This window comes from Podarcis bocagei (genome assembly GCF_964188305.1).
Source record: "Podarcis bocagei genome assembly, chromosome: Z".
Classification (NCBI taxonomy): Eukaryota; Metazoa; Chordata; class Lepidosauria; order Squamata; family Lacertidae; genus Podarcis; species Podarcis bocagei.
Genome location: NC_138140.1, coordinates 35651802 through 35666696, shown reverse-complemented (window position 1 = coordinate 35666696; position 14895 = coordinate 35651802). Strand labels below are relative to the sequence as shown.

Sequence of the window (14895 nt, the reverse complement as noted above, 5' to 3'; positions counted from 1 at the left end):
CCGTGTGGCTTGTTGTACATCTGTATTGCACTTGCTTCCCCAGTCTCCTCATCCTCCCTTGTAGATCAAAGCTTAGCTTACGTTCCCACGAAGTGGTTCCCACACATTCTGCCTTTTGTGTTATCCCTACTGCTGCCCAATTATTTTTTCAAAGGCACTAGATTAAAATTCTCCTACTCTTATCTAACCAGCAAAGTAAAAGCTGACCCAGCCAAGGAACTCCTACAGCACTCCTGAAAAATGGGGCAGGATAGGACTTCTTTATGGACTGCTAAGGAAAGTTTGTTCCATGACCACTGAGGAGGGTCAGCAAAGTGTGTGCCCATTCTGTCCTAACATGGCATGTTATCAAGAGGACTGGTCAGGACACTCATTCCCTCCTTACATGCACATGCATGCACCAACACAGGAAAGGGGGACCTTTGATCCGCCTGATGCTGTTGGACTACAACTCCCATCATCACTGGCCATGTTGGCTGGGGTTGATGGGAGTTGAGGTTCAACAGCCATGGTTTTCAATCAGTGTGCCGTGGGACCCTGGGGTGCCTTACATGATGGCCAGGGGTCCTGTGGGAGACATTGGTCTCTGTCCCTCTTACCTTCCCTTTGATGCCCTCGCATGTCTCTGCCTCCGCAAGGCTTGCACAGCTGTTTGTTGCAGCAGCCCTGGCTACTGGCTCTGCAGGCAAATGGTGCCTCTGGGTCTGGCCAGGGGTGCTGTTTCCCAGGAGCTGAGGCAGCCTCAGAGTAAGTAAGCAAGCAGGCAAGGGAGCCCAGCCAGCCAGTCTGCCAGCCCTTGCTTATTCGGAATGGACAGACAAGTGGGAGGCTGGGAAGGCAAACTCTGCACTGGCCTTTCTTGTGCTTACTGCATGTGAAATATACTCAGAGCCGAGTGTGAATTTAATGCTCTTTATTCAGCTCATAGTAGCAATGAATGAATCTTTCCCCAAAACGTCTAACTATATATACATTATTTACACAATAGGCCCTGTGTGATTGGCTAATTCCGGGCTGCTCCTGTAGGCCAATCAGGATGCTGATTCACTTCCACCTGGAGCTGGATTGGGTGGCTCCTGCAGACCACCCAGACTGCTGCATTCTGGATCCTATTGGTCTAGGATACAGCTAAGTACATAACAGTATGCAAGGGCAGCCTGGGAGCTGAGGGCCACTGTGTTTGCAGCAGCACTGAAAAATGCATTTCTTGGAGGCTAGATCTGCTGCCCTTTGGTTCTTGCCACCTGAGGCAGTTGCCTCACTGGTAGACCAGTCCCGGTTCCCTGTAGAATCAAAGAAGTCTTTCCCTGTTACATGTACCTTTTCTGGGACACCAGTATCAAAGACTGCACACAGCCGGATTAATTGGAACTTGAAGTCCATCACAGAGTTGTTCCACCTGGCCTTTGGCTTGGAGCCAATTTGATTCCCTCCCTCTCTTTCTTTTTTTCCTTTCTCCTCCTGCGATGAGGCTACATTTTAACATTTTAATGTTTCAATATTTTAATATTGTATTTTAATTTTGTTTTTAAGTTGTAATCATTCAACTTGTTTTTATTATTGCTTGTTAGCCGCCCTGAGCCCGGCCTTGGCTGGGGAGGGCGGGGTATAAATAAAAATTATTATTATTGTTATTGTTGTTGTTATTATCTCTCAGCAATAAAATAATCCTTTGTCAGAGTCCTGCTCTGTGCTTTCTATCAAGTTTGCCTGTGTAATTTTCTCACTGGAGGAATCCTTTCAGGAATGAAGATAATATACTACTACAGTGGTACCTCGCAAGACGAATGCCTCGCCAGACGGAAAACCCGCAAGACGAAAGGGTTTTCTGTTTTGGAGGAGCTTCGCAAGACGAATTTCCCTATGGGCTTGCTTCGCAAGAAGAAAGCCCATAGGGAAATCTCCGGGGACCTCTTTTAAATGCTGGTGGTGGGGAGCAAAGCCTTTCCCCCCCTCCGGCCTTCAGAAGAGGTCCAGGAAGGCCGGCGGGGGCTGAAAGGCTTTGCTCCCCACCGCCAGCATTTTAAAAGCAGTCCGGGATAGCAGGGAAGCGCTTCCCGCTATCGCGGACGGCTTTTGAAGGCAGGCGGGGGGGAGCAAAGACTTTCGCCCCCCGCCCGCCTTCAGAAGAGGTCCTGGACCTCTTCTGAAGGCGGACGGGGGGCGAAAGTCTTTGCTCCCCCGCCTGCCTTCCCGGGAGAGCGGAGAAAGGCAGCGCGTTTCTCCGCTGTCCCGGATGGCTTTTGAAGGCAGGCGGGGGCGAAAGTCTTTGCTCCCCCCTGCCTGCCTTCCCGGGAGAGCGGAGAAAGGCAGCACGTTTCTCCGCTGTCCCGGACGGCTTTGGAAGGCAGGCGGTGGGGAGCAAAGGTCCTGGACCTCTTCTGAAGGCGGGGGGGGGGGCGAAAGTCTTTGCCCCCCCCCGCCTGCCTTCCCGGGAGAGCGGGGAAAGGCAGCAGGTTTCTCCGCTGTCCCGGACGGCTTTGGAAGGCAGGCGGTGGGGAGCAAAGACTTTCGCCCCCCGCCCGCCTTCAGAAGAGGTCCAGGACCTCTTCTGAAGGCGGGCGGGGGGCAAAAGTCTTTGTCCCCCCTGCCTGCCTTCCCAGGGGCTTTTACATCGCCCCGGACAGCGGAGAAGTCCTCCGCTGTCCCGGGCGATTTTAAAATGCCGCCCGCCAGCATTTTAAGATCGCCCCGGACAGCGGAGAAGTCCTCCGCTGTCCCGGGGTTTTTTAAAATGCTGGGGGTGGGAAGAAAAGCCCTTGTCCCCCCCCCCAGCCTTCAGAAGAGGTTGGGGGACAGACTGTCCCCGGACCTGGTCTGAAGGCGGTTTCCATAGGAACGCATTAATTGATTTTCAATGCATTCCTATGGGAAACCGTGCATCGCAAGACGAAAAACTCGCAAGAAGAAAAAACTTGCGGAACGAATTAATTTCGTCTTGCGAGGCACCAGTGTACTACTTTTATTATTTATACCACACCCATTTGGCTGGGTGATCAAACTCCTAATCAAAAATATGAATGGTGGGAGTAAAAATAAATAACAAGATGTATCAGGCTTAAATACTGAAAGAAATATTTAATATTTAGGTGTATGGTTAACAGAAGATAATACAAACTTGTTCAAAGATACAGTGGTGCCCCGCAAGACGAATGCCTCGCAAGACGGAAAACTCGCTAGACGAAAGAGTTTCCAGTTTTGGAGGTGCTTCGCAAAAGTAATCTCCTATGGGCTTGCTTCGCAAGACGAAAATGTCTTGCGAGTTCCTGCGGGGGGTTTTTCCTCCCCCCTTTTTCTAAGCCGCTAAGCCGCAAGACGAAAAAACCGCTAGACAAAGAGAATCACGGAACGGATTCTTTTCGTCTTGCGAGGCACCACTGTAAATTATTTAAAAACGTGTGAAGATATTAAAAGAAATTTGCAAGTATGGGGCAGGATGAAACCTTCATTGGTGGGAAGAGCGTCAACTATAATAACAAATGTATTACCAAAAATGTTATTTCTCTTTCAATCGATACCGGTGATTAGCAATATGGATTGCTTCAACACATGGCAGAAATACATTTGCAGCTCCTGGGCTTGCATACCATAAGGTCCCGAATATAAGCCTCACTTTAACTTTTCACGGTTGGAATTTGGAGAAAAAGTGAGGCTTATATTCAGGCCAATACAGTACTTGTTCATCCTTTGTTTCCCATTCCAATAATATATGTTTTGATCAACATTTTAACTTTACATTCCAGCAGGTCTCTTTCCAATCGTGCAGTTTATATTAGCGACCTTATGGTATGCAGGCAGGAGCATGGGGCAAGCAGCTCCAGGAGCAAAGCAGTGCCCCCCCTCATGTAGTCCCCCGTCCTCTCCCCCAAGGCCGGGAAGGGAGAGAGCGAGGAGGGGAAAAGACCGCTGGCAACGCAGCGCAGCTCCCCCCACCCCGCCTAGTACGCAGCCAGGAGCAGAGCTTATATTTGAGTATTTTTTCTCCGCCCCCCTCATTTTAAAGGTGCGGCTTATATTCGGGTGCAGCTTATATGCGGGCCAATATGGTATAATCTTCAACAATACACTGGACAATTGATATGGTCATAACACTGATATGGATGTATGGAAGCGACTGTGGAATATGGATATAAAATTTACTGCACATTATAGTGTGAGGGGAAACTCTATGAAAATGTTATATAGATGGAATCTAACACCCACTAGATTGGCAAAAATGTATAAATCAAAATCAAACAAGTGTTGGAAACGTAAAGAAGGCACCTTTTATCATATGTGGTCGTCTTGCAATAAGGTAAAAACATACTGGGAAATGATATATAATGAATGGGAAAAGATGTTTAAGTTAACATTTGTTTTAAAAAAACAGAAGCTTTTCTTTTGGGAATTATAGGTACAGTATAGATAGTATAGAAATTTATTTATGTATGAAACCACAGGTGCAAGAATGTTATTTGCCCAAAAATGGAACGATGAAGGAATGAACGAAAGATTGGTTACAAAAACGTATGGACTATGCAAAAATGGTGAAATCAGGATAACAAACTTATTATAAAGGAATGGAAATGGTATAATGAATGGCTGGGGCAGGTTCCACAGGGGGGGATGCACTGGGACACCCGATCTCAGTGATCACGGGTAGGAGGAGGAGTTATGCTAAGACCACATCAAGTCATTACCAAAGAGGCAGGTTTAGTCATTGTTTGAGGACTATCCTTGCCTCTGGGTCTGGTCTTGACCAGAAAGATACTGGAACCAACAAGGGAAACCCACATGACCTGAAAGTGTTGCTGTGCAATGCCAGGTCAATGATTCACAAGACCGCTGTCATCGACGACTTGATCATGGATATAGGACTTGACCGGGCATGTGTAACAGCGACTTGGCTGGATGAAGCAGATGGGCCTGTTCTTGCCAGGTTTCTCTTACACACAGCAACCGAGATCATATGGAAGGGGAGGGGGGTGTTGCAGTTATTTTTAGGAAGTCGGTAGCTTGCTCCAGGCATCCTATCAGAAAGACCCAGTTTTCTGAGTGCATGTTCTGGACGCTGGGCAATAGGGGCAGTACAGAATTCCTTTTGGGGTACTGACTTCCCTGCTGCACCAAGCATAGGTGCCGACTCCATGGGGCTTGAGGGGGCTCGAGCCCCCTCAAAAAATTTTGGGGGGGGGGGCTCAGCCCCCCCAATAATCTCGGGCGCCCTTCCAGCAGAGCGCCGGGGGCGGGGGCTCCTGCCTCGCTGCTTCGCAGCACCACCGCCACTGCCAAGGCACTGCCGGGGGGAATTTCCTTCCTCCTGGCGGTTTCAGCCCCCGCGAGAACAGGGGAATCCCGACTGGCCACACCTCCCAGCCAGCCAATCGGCTGACTGGGGGTGTGTGGCTTGCCTTATTTAGGGCCGGAGCCACTTTATTTGCATATTCGTGAGCTTATTTATTATTCATGAGCTTTCCGGGCCCCCCAATATTTTTTATAAGTCCGCGTCCCTGGCACCAAGGATTCCCTGCCCAAGCTGCTTCAGGTCGTGGCAGATGTTCTCCTGGAGACACCTAGTTTGGTTGTCCTAGGGCAGGAACATCCAACTTCCAAGAGACTGCAATCTACTCCCAGGAAAAAAACCTAGCAGTGATCTACCCATTTGGGGGCGGGGGGGGGGACACCCAAAGTTTTTGAGCTTTTTGTAGGGGGGCGAGCAAATACTTCTGCCACTTTTGGGGGGGAACGCAACATGGATCGCTAAACAAGAAGTTGCGTGTCGAGGTCCCCCAAGTCAGCCCTATAATTCACACATAATTTTTGTTTAAGGTTTTTGGCATAATTTTGGCCACAACTTTATTAAAATACATAAATGTGAGTGGTTGCTTAGGCATTGGTTATGACTATCTGTCTCCATGCCCAGGGACAGAACTGACTTCCGGATTCCAGCGAAAGCCGGTGAGGGAAAACAATAATGGGGAAAGCATGGAGCCGGGCACCAGACCCTCATCCCCCCCCCCGCATGCTCCCGGGGGCTTGCGCGGCCCTAAGCCCCATTCAGGGGTACGGACAAAAGAATGGCAAGTGCCTGGATTCCTTTAATGGAATTCCCTTTCCGCAGCAGCATTGGAGGGGCAGGCACTTATCCCTCCACCAACCAATTTTTTAACCAATGCCTAACCGCTAATCGAGCCCTCAGGCTCACCGCCAAACCACTCACAACAGCACCCAATTCCTCAACCCCAACGAAAAAGCAGTAAACCAAATGTCATAACCAGCTGGAGAGAGGTGCACTCCATCATCCCTGTAAAAAAGAAGAAGCTTGATGTTAATGTCAGGGTGCAAAATTAAGCACACACCCCCCCCCCCCAGAATAAACCCTCTTAGCCACAGCACTATTAGTGTGCTTCCTGCACTGCACGGCAGACAACCACACCTCCCAAGGCAAGGACCTTCATGGCCACTGCGCTATCCACACGCTTTCTGGCCCTCTCAGTGGCAGGTGGGCCGTGGCTACCGCACCACGCATGTCGCTGAAGCAATTGTAAGCAAAATATTTTGAGTCCAGGGAGAGCTGCCATCAACTCATCCAAGTCCTCATGCATGTGGGGCTCAAACTTAAATGCCAGGGGAAGACAGCAAATCATTTTCGCCCTGCTGCACCGCATGCGCTGCGGGAGGACCTACATAGGTCACACTCAACCACACCAAAGGAAGGAACTCCTCCCAAAGCATTCCCCATCTGAACATCCGGGATACATTCACATGGGCAGGAAGGCCGAGATGGTGCCCCCAGTCCAGGCTCGTCAGCATGCTTGCCAGCTCAGTGCATGATGCTGTGGCCGTTAATCCAAATGCGCACAGCTGCTCCTATGAAAAAAGGAAATAACAGACAGGCATCAGTACAGGCATCATTGATGATGCTTCCTGACGTAACCTTTGTCAGCGTCAGACTTCCGATGACCCGTATGCACAATCCTGTCTACTGACAGGCCCCAGTGCGCAGTCTTTGCACCTATGTGGAAGGAATGAAGCATGTTCAGCAGTAGGCAAGCCGCAGGCTGCAATAACTGATGCACGACGTGAGCAATTAGATGCCTGTCTAACGGGAACCCATTTTCGTGCACTAGAATCGAGCCAGCCCCCAGGGGAACGAAAAGCCAAATATTTCTGGTATCCAATAACAGGGCAAGGGCCCGCCTCACCCGTGACTGGAAGCCTGATGGTGGCAACCCTGCCCACTAGGTCTGACTTAGAGCTCCAGACACTAATGACAAGCTCCAAAGCAAATAAGGAAAAGTCCTGAGGAAATAAGCCTCCAGACTCTCAGCCTCGTGCTGGCTCCAACACAATTTCCCCAACCCTCAGTACACCAAAATTACAATGGAATACTGAAAGAAGTCTCGCCTTGATCTTGAACCAGCAGACAAGCCTTAACTTGTTGTGGATACTGCATAGGTCAAAAACTGACTGGCTTCCTGCCTGCTGTCCTGTGAAGGTTGGAGCCTATTCCAACCTTCCAAGGCCCTGCGCACGACCCTTTTTTACAAGGGTCTCTGAAAAATTAAAGCTTTACTATAGCAGACTGAAATATACTCAGAGTCGAGAGTGGATTTCATGCTCATAGTGGTGAGGAGGAATGAATGCCCCCTCAAAGTATCTGCTTCATATACATTATTTACACAATGGGCTGCATGTGATTGGCTAATTCCGGAATTCTCCTGTAGGCCAATCAGGTTCTGGATTCACTTCCATCTGGAGCCGGATTGTGTGGCTCCTGCAGACCAATCATATTGCTGCATTGTTCTAGGACCAATCAGACTGCTGCATTTTGGATCCTATTGTTCTAGGACCAATCAGACTGATGCATTTTGGATCCTATTCAACTCAGTACATAACACAGACATTGCAGCGGACTGAATTCTGATAGCCTTAGCAGTGCATCCGATCTGCAGCAGCTGGGCCAAGTACTGCAGGGCCTTCTCAGAGGATGGGGGCAAGTTCCTCTGAATGGCCGAGGACTGCCAGCTAAACGCTAAGAAATCAGTCCAGGCCTTCTCATAAGATCTAAAAGCGGAAGAGGAAACATAAGCTACTACTCCCCGTAATTATTAATTGTTGCCAATGTGCCACAGGAGCTCCAGAAAAATCCGGCTACAGCTGGGCGTCCAGCACCCGGGATCTGAAGCTCTCCAACTGAAAAAAAATGGGATAGAGCATCAGGGAAAACATTAGATGATCCCGTAATAAAGAGAGCAGAAACACAATATTAAACCTTAAGCAGTGCAGCTGGAAAGCACATAAAAGGGGTGGAGACACTGCCGGAGCATGAGAACCGTTTTGCCAGGACGCTCACCACTGCCTGGTTATCAGACCAAGACAGACCCAATGGTCCCTTAACTCCTCAGTCCAGATGTGTGCTGCCACTCCAATGGGGAAAACTCAAAGTTCTTTTTTGGGAGCAATATCACTAATGGGCCGAACTACCTAATAACGCAGGTGGCGCTGTGGGTTAAACCACAGAGCCTAGGACTTGCCGATCAGAAGGTCGGCGGTTCGAATTCCCGCGACGGAGTGAGCTCCCGTTGCTCGGTCCCTGCTCCTGCCAACCTAGCAATTCGAAAGCATGTCAAAGTGCAAGTAGATCAATAGGTACCGCTCCGGCGGGAAGGTAAATGGCGTTTCCGTGCACTGCTCTGGTTCACCAGAAGCGGCTTAGTCATGCTGGCCACAAGACCCGGAAGCTGTATGCCGGCTCCCTCGGCCAGTAAAGTGAGATGAGCGCTGCAACCCCAGTCTCAGTCACGACTGGACCTAAAGGTCGGGGGTCCCTTTACCTTTACCTAGCAACAGAATACAGTGGTACCTCAGGTTACATACACTTCAGGTTACATACGCTTCAGGTTACAGACTCTGCTAACCCAGAAATTTGCTTCAGGATGAGAACAGAAATCATGCGGCGGCAGCACAGCAGCAGCGGGAGGCCCCATTAGCTAAAGTGGTCTTCAGGTTAAGAACAGTTTCAGGTTAAGAACGGACCTCTGGAACGAATTAAGTATGTAGCCAGAGGTACCACCGTAGTCCAAAAGGAGAAGCTTGTTTTGTTTTGTTATAACAATGGCTAAGTGGGGGATATGAACCCTGTCTCCCAGGTCCTTAGTCCTGCACTCTAGCCACAAACCACAATGGCTCGTCTCTAGAATGGCGGTTGCCACTATCAGAGCAAAACAAACTAGAAGAAAATAAACTTATTCAGAAGCAGCATAGTTCAAGAGCATACACAGAGTGCTCATAATCATTGGAGGCACAGAGAGCCTCTGGCTCCCTCTGTCTGCCTCAGATATACATTAGCAACAACTGAGCCTGCAAGCAGATGTCACGTGTCATAGAGACTTAACAATTGACTGTACTGCTAACTGTAGCAGGCTTAGGCTTGGATGTTATGTGCAGGCCGTGAAGGCCTCCATGCTTCTGCTCCTAAGAATATTTGTCTTATTGCAATATTAAAGGAAGCTCAAAATAGTGCTCCTGCCCAAGGCTAGATTAAAATTCAGCCAACAGCACTGCACGCACCCAAAATAAAGCCAACCTTTTGGGATACTATAAACGAAAGTGATTCCAGCTAAGCTGGAAACAGCCCTGACTAGCCCCACAATTAACAAACTGGCAAAATGGGGAAAACATTTTTGCAAAAGAAAGCCCCTAACGGGGGCTCTCTCGCTATTGGGAAAGGCAACCCAAGGAGGATTACACACAGGCAACGCTCACAGATACAGGGAGAATCTTTCTAAAGGGCAGGGGTAAGGGGTGGGGTGGGAAATCAAACGGGGGGAAAGGGGAATTAATTAAGGGACTAGAGAGGATTAAAAAGAAGGGGGAAATAAAGAAATGTAACCAGACTCTCCACTGTCCTCCAGACGGTCCAAGTGCTCCAGGTGATCCGATGCACACAGCAAAAGAGCCCTGTCAGTGCTGCGTGACTTGATTTTATAACCTTTGGTCCATCCCCCTAAATGGCAACACCAAAATTTGCCCAGTAACCCAACCGCCCAATCACTGCGGATGGTCATCCATACTTACCCGCCCAGCAACAGAGGGGTGGCCTGTTCAGGTCCCACCGCAACACGTGTTCTCTATGAAGGAGAACACGCTTAATCCCGCCATCTTCCGTTCTTGAAATTGTGTGCAAATAATGGACAGAGGGAGGGGGCAGGGCCAGGCCTCATTCCCCCCCTGCGGAGGAAATAGAGCCTGCGGTCAACTTCTATCAAGAGGGGATCAACCTGTTGATTGTGGTCGACCGGTTGGACATCCCTGTCCTAGGGGATTTTAATATCTATTTCGACATGACTTTACAAGGGGCACTCAGGACTTTGTGGAAAGCATGGCCTTCATGGGGTTGTCCCTGAATAAGTTTGGCCCAACTCATAGTCGCGGACCTGCCTTAGACCTGGTGTTCACCTCTGTGGACGTGGGTGATTCAACAGCTAAGTAAAATGAAACAAAAGAGGTGCCATGGTCGGATCACTTCCTGGTGCAAGTGGACTTCTCAACAACCCTTCCCTTCTGCAGGGAGGTGGGACCGATTTGGATGGTCTGCCCCCACCACTTCATGGATCTAAATGGTTTCCAAAAAGTGGTAGGGGGTGTTTTATCCCGTGTTGATGGCCTTTCAGATGATTCCCTGGTGGCCTGCTGGAATGCAGAGTTAACCAGGGCTGGCTCTGAAGCGCCCTCTCCGACTGCATGGAGTCCAGACAGCCCCATGATTTTCCCCAGAGCTGAGGGCAATGAAACAATTGCTGAGACAGCTAGAGTGCCGGTGGCAGAAAGCTGATTCTGATTCTGAATCGGACCAGACATGGGTTAGAGCTCAATTTGACAAGCCTACCAAGTGGCGATAGCGATGGCAAAGAGGGCCTTCTTATAAGGAAGCTCCCTTTTAGGATTCTGCCTTTCCTTGTGCTGCACAAACTATAGATTCCTTAGCCCCAGGTATCCATATATCGGGTATCTTGCCGATTGGAAGCTTGGCGGTTCGAATTTGTGCAACGGGGTGAGCTCCCATTGCTCTGTCCCAGCTTCTGCCAACTTAGCAGTTCCAAATCACACCAGATAAATCTGCAGCGGGAAGGCAAACGGCATTTCCATGTGCTCTGGCTTCTGTCACGATGTCCCCTTGCATCAAAAGCGGTTTAGTCATGCTGGCCACATGACCCAGAAAGCTGTCTGTGGGCAAACGCCGGCTCCCTTGGTTTGAAAAGCGAGATAAGCGCCACACCCCATAGTCACCTTTAACTGGACTTAACTGTCTGAGGGTCCTTTACCTTTTACCGTTTCTTTCCTTTATCTGAACAAGCACTCTGCTCCCAAAGGAACCTGCCCAGGCCATTTTCTGAGGCTCTGCTCCAGAGGCAAGGGGCTGTGGAATCACTTTTAAGGAGGAAAGTTTGTGTGGATTATGGGGAAACCAGCTTCATATAACCAGCCTGCTTTCTAATTAATGCAGGGAGGGGTTAATAGCACAGACTAAGCTGTTCTGCCAGGCTTAGGTGTGTCCACTTCCCCTTACCAGGGGAGGAACTAGGTAATCAAGCTTCTGCTGTCCTCTAGTCTACCTGAGAAGCTCAGCAGGTGAAGAGGTTTGCATGGAGGAAGTCTAGATCGTAAAGCATGCCCATTTCCAGAAGCAGCAGCAGCACAAAGTAACCTTCAGGCTGTTTCCCTCAAAGATGGTTCCCAGCCTTACTGCCTCCTCCTCCTTCTGCCTAGAAACCTTTGCTTCAAACCTCCCTTTTCCTGTCCCCTCAAACACACAGTTACCCTGGCAACTTTTGTGGCATCTGACTCCCCAGGCCAAAGGATCCTTCTATTGCCTATCAATACATTTTTGTAATGCTAACAGGTCTGCTCTTCCAGGTTGGTTTGCATAAGACAGCCCAGGAATTTCTTTGCAGCTTGCGTTGTCCCTTCATACCACGAATAACCAAAATCCTAGCATTTATTAATTTCTAGGTTTATACTGTCTATAACACTATTTTGTGACATTAAATCTCTGCTGGGGTTCTCTCACCAAAGAATACTTGCCCCGAACTTGGATATTAACATGCAGAACTTTTCCTATATTATTATTGCACCAATGAGGATGTTTTGTCTAATTCTTCACTCAAAGCTTCCATTTGACACAACTGTGCGTTGAATGTTATCTTGTTATTATGAGCGCAGTAGTCTTCAGGGAACATAAAGTCTTGCTGTACACATTTCATGGTTCTGCCAGTTTGACCCTGAAGCTCACTGGGTCACAGCTTTTCTCCTAAGAGGCAATTTCAAAATAAAGATAAGTTTTTTAAATAACCCTAAAGAAATGCAGAAAAGAAATGTAGGGTGCTATCCAACATTAGCTGTGCTCAGAGTAAGCCCACTATTTTCAGCAGGTCTGCTATATAACCTAGTTTGATCTAATCCATAGCTTTTTAATTGTTTCAGTTTAAAAAAATTAATTTAGTTGTCATTTCTATTGTTTTATATACTTTGACTGGAAGGGTTGCTTTGTGCAACATCCAGAGAACTTCTGTTATGAGATGGCTGCATAAAAGCAGAATAAACAAATTGAATAAGCCATGTGTGTGTAATGTGTAGTGCTGTCTTCAGTGTTTATTCTTCTACCATATTATTGTGTGCGGACAGCGCTTGATGATTATCAGATATGTTGTCCTTTAAAACTCAGGTGGGGAACCTGTGCAGAGTGCTCACGCTCCCCGTTTTACAGAGGACAGCCCTCTATTTGAAAGCTGCGTCCATTCCAAATTGTTGGAATTACACTGTACTTCCCATTTGCAGAGTATGTGGAAGACAGCCCTGGGTCCTTTGACTCTTTAATTAGTTCTCTTTTCTCTCCCATAAAAACTATGCAAGTCATTCTCTTTTAAAGTTAAAATAACATACGACTATTACTTAGTGTACTTGCACTTGTAGATTAAAATACACAATGTAGGTAAAGGTAAAGGGACCCCTGACCATTAGGTCCAGTCGTGACCGACTCTGGGGTTGCGGAGCTCATCTCGCTTTATTGGCCGAGGGAGCCGGCGTACAGCTTCCAGGTCATGTGGCCAGCATGACTAAGCTGCTTCTGGCGAACCAGAGCAGCGCACGGAAACGCCATTTACCTTCCCACAGGAGCGGTACCTATTTACCTACTTGCACTTTGACGTGCTTTCGAACTGCTAGGTTGGCAGGAGCAGGGACCGAGCAACGGGAGCTCACCCCATCGCGGGGATTCAAACTGCTGACCTTCTGATCGGCAAGCCCTAAGCTCTGTGGTTTAACCCACAGCGCCACCCACGTCCCTCACAATGTAGGTAGATGATACTTAATTTGCTAGAACGTCTAACATCCTAACATTTAACATCTACCGTATTTTTCGCCCCACAGGACGCACTTTTTCCCCTCCAAAAATGAAGGGGAAATGTGTGTGTGTCCTATGGGGCGAATGCAGGCTTTCGCTGAACCACTCTCGCTCTCCAGGCTTCAGGAAGCTATCCGCAAGCCTTGCAAGCCCGGCAGGAGTTCCCGCGGGCTCACAAGGCTTGCAGGCAGCAGCATGGGGCGCTCCGGAGGGCGCCCCATGCTTCGGGTAGGTGTCCGCAAGCCTGGCGCGCCCGGCGGGAGGTCCCGCCAGGCGTGCGAGGCTTGGGGCGGCAGCCTGCAGCCCGAAGCACGGGGCGCCCTCCAGAGGGTGCCCTGTGCTTCGGGCTGGTGTGCGCGAGGCTTGGGGCGGCAGCCACAGCTGGGGGGTGTGGAATAAATTGTTTTTATTCATTTCCTCCCCCAAAAAACGAGGTGCGTCCTATGGGCCGGTGCGCCCTATAGGACGAAAAATACGGTAATTAGATTAAACATGAAAGCTCATACTTTGAAAGCTTATATTTAGTTAATCTTAAAGGTGCCACTGGAATTATTAAAAAAGATTTTTCCATCTTCCATCTTGTTACTTATTATGACTTTGACAGATCAACACGGCTTTCCACCTGAATCCAACTCTGAGGCAGACATCAGCACAACAGAACATATCTGCTGGTCAGCTGAGACTGTTCTGCTAACTGCCATAACTATACCAACTCTATAACTATGTATGACATCACAGAGTTCTGCAGTTCTTGTAATTAACCCTTAACATAGGTGATTTCGATGCTAACATCCCACACAAATCTGGTTTAAAGATAAGGAACTCCAGTGCCAAGGTTTTCCTGATCTGGATTCTATAAATCTACGAATGGCCATAACTGTCAAACCAATCATAGTTGGGAGAAGGCACTTGTACCTCCAGTGACAGTTGCATTCAGAAGCACCCCCAAACTGCAAACCTGCTCTTTCAGGGAAAGTGCAACCTCATCTAGAGTAGGCAGTTTAGCACTTGATCTAATTGGAGGTTTGCATTATGTTTCTCTTTTAAAAGTCTGCTTTCACTTATGAGAATGCTACAGATCACAGCTTTGAATATGTCCTGAACCTCTGTTAAAAACTTTAACTTTCAAACTAGTCGGCCAGGAAAATTGTCCAACGCAATGGAGTCTGAGCTCTTGGGCCACATTCTTCTTTCCAAGACCTCTGCAAGGCAGTCTGCTTGCAGATGCACCCGTCAGTATCTTTCTTTTATCTTGGGCCCTCCCAAAGTTGCTGAACTGCAGTCCTACCACACCTGCCCAATGGCCATGCTTGATAGGGCTAATGGGACTAAGGGTTTAGCAACATTGGAAGGACAAAGATTCCCAACACCTGCATTAAAAGCTAGCAGATGCCCACTGGGAGAGGAAGAGGAGTGCATGGGGAGCGCACCACCCCCGGCAGCGCTATCCCAGTGGGGTGCCATCATGGCAACCCCCCCACCCATGCTGGATGCCACACGCCTGCAGGAGG

At 48.7% G+C, this 14895-nt stretch overlaps 1 long non-coding RNA gene across 2 annotated transcripts; it reads right to left on the bottom strand.

Moving 5' to 3' along the window:
• Positions 1–5498: 5498 nt before the first annotated feature.
• On the bottom strand, positions 5499–14844 carry LOC308578880. 2 transcript variants are annotated; one of them, XR_014004159.1, is made up of 3 exons: positions 13891–14822; positions 12053–12292; positions 5499–6849 (listed from the first exon to the last, which is right to left on the bottom strand). It is a non-coding gene; the product is annotated as an uncharacterized lncRNA (long non-coding RNA). The 2 variants fall into 2 exon arrangements; XR_014004158.1 differs by lacking the exon at positions 5499–6849 and having other exon boundaries at positions 11963–12292; positions 13891–14844.
• Positions 14845–14895: the final 51 nt, after the last annotated feature.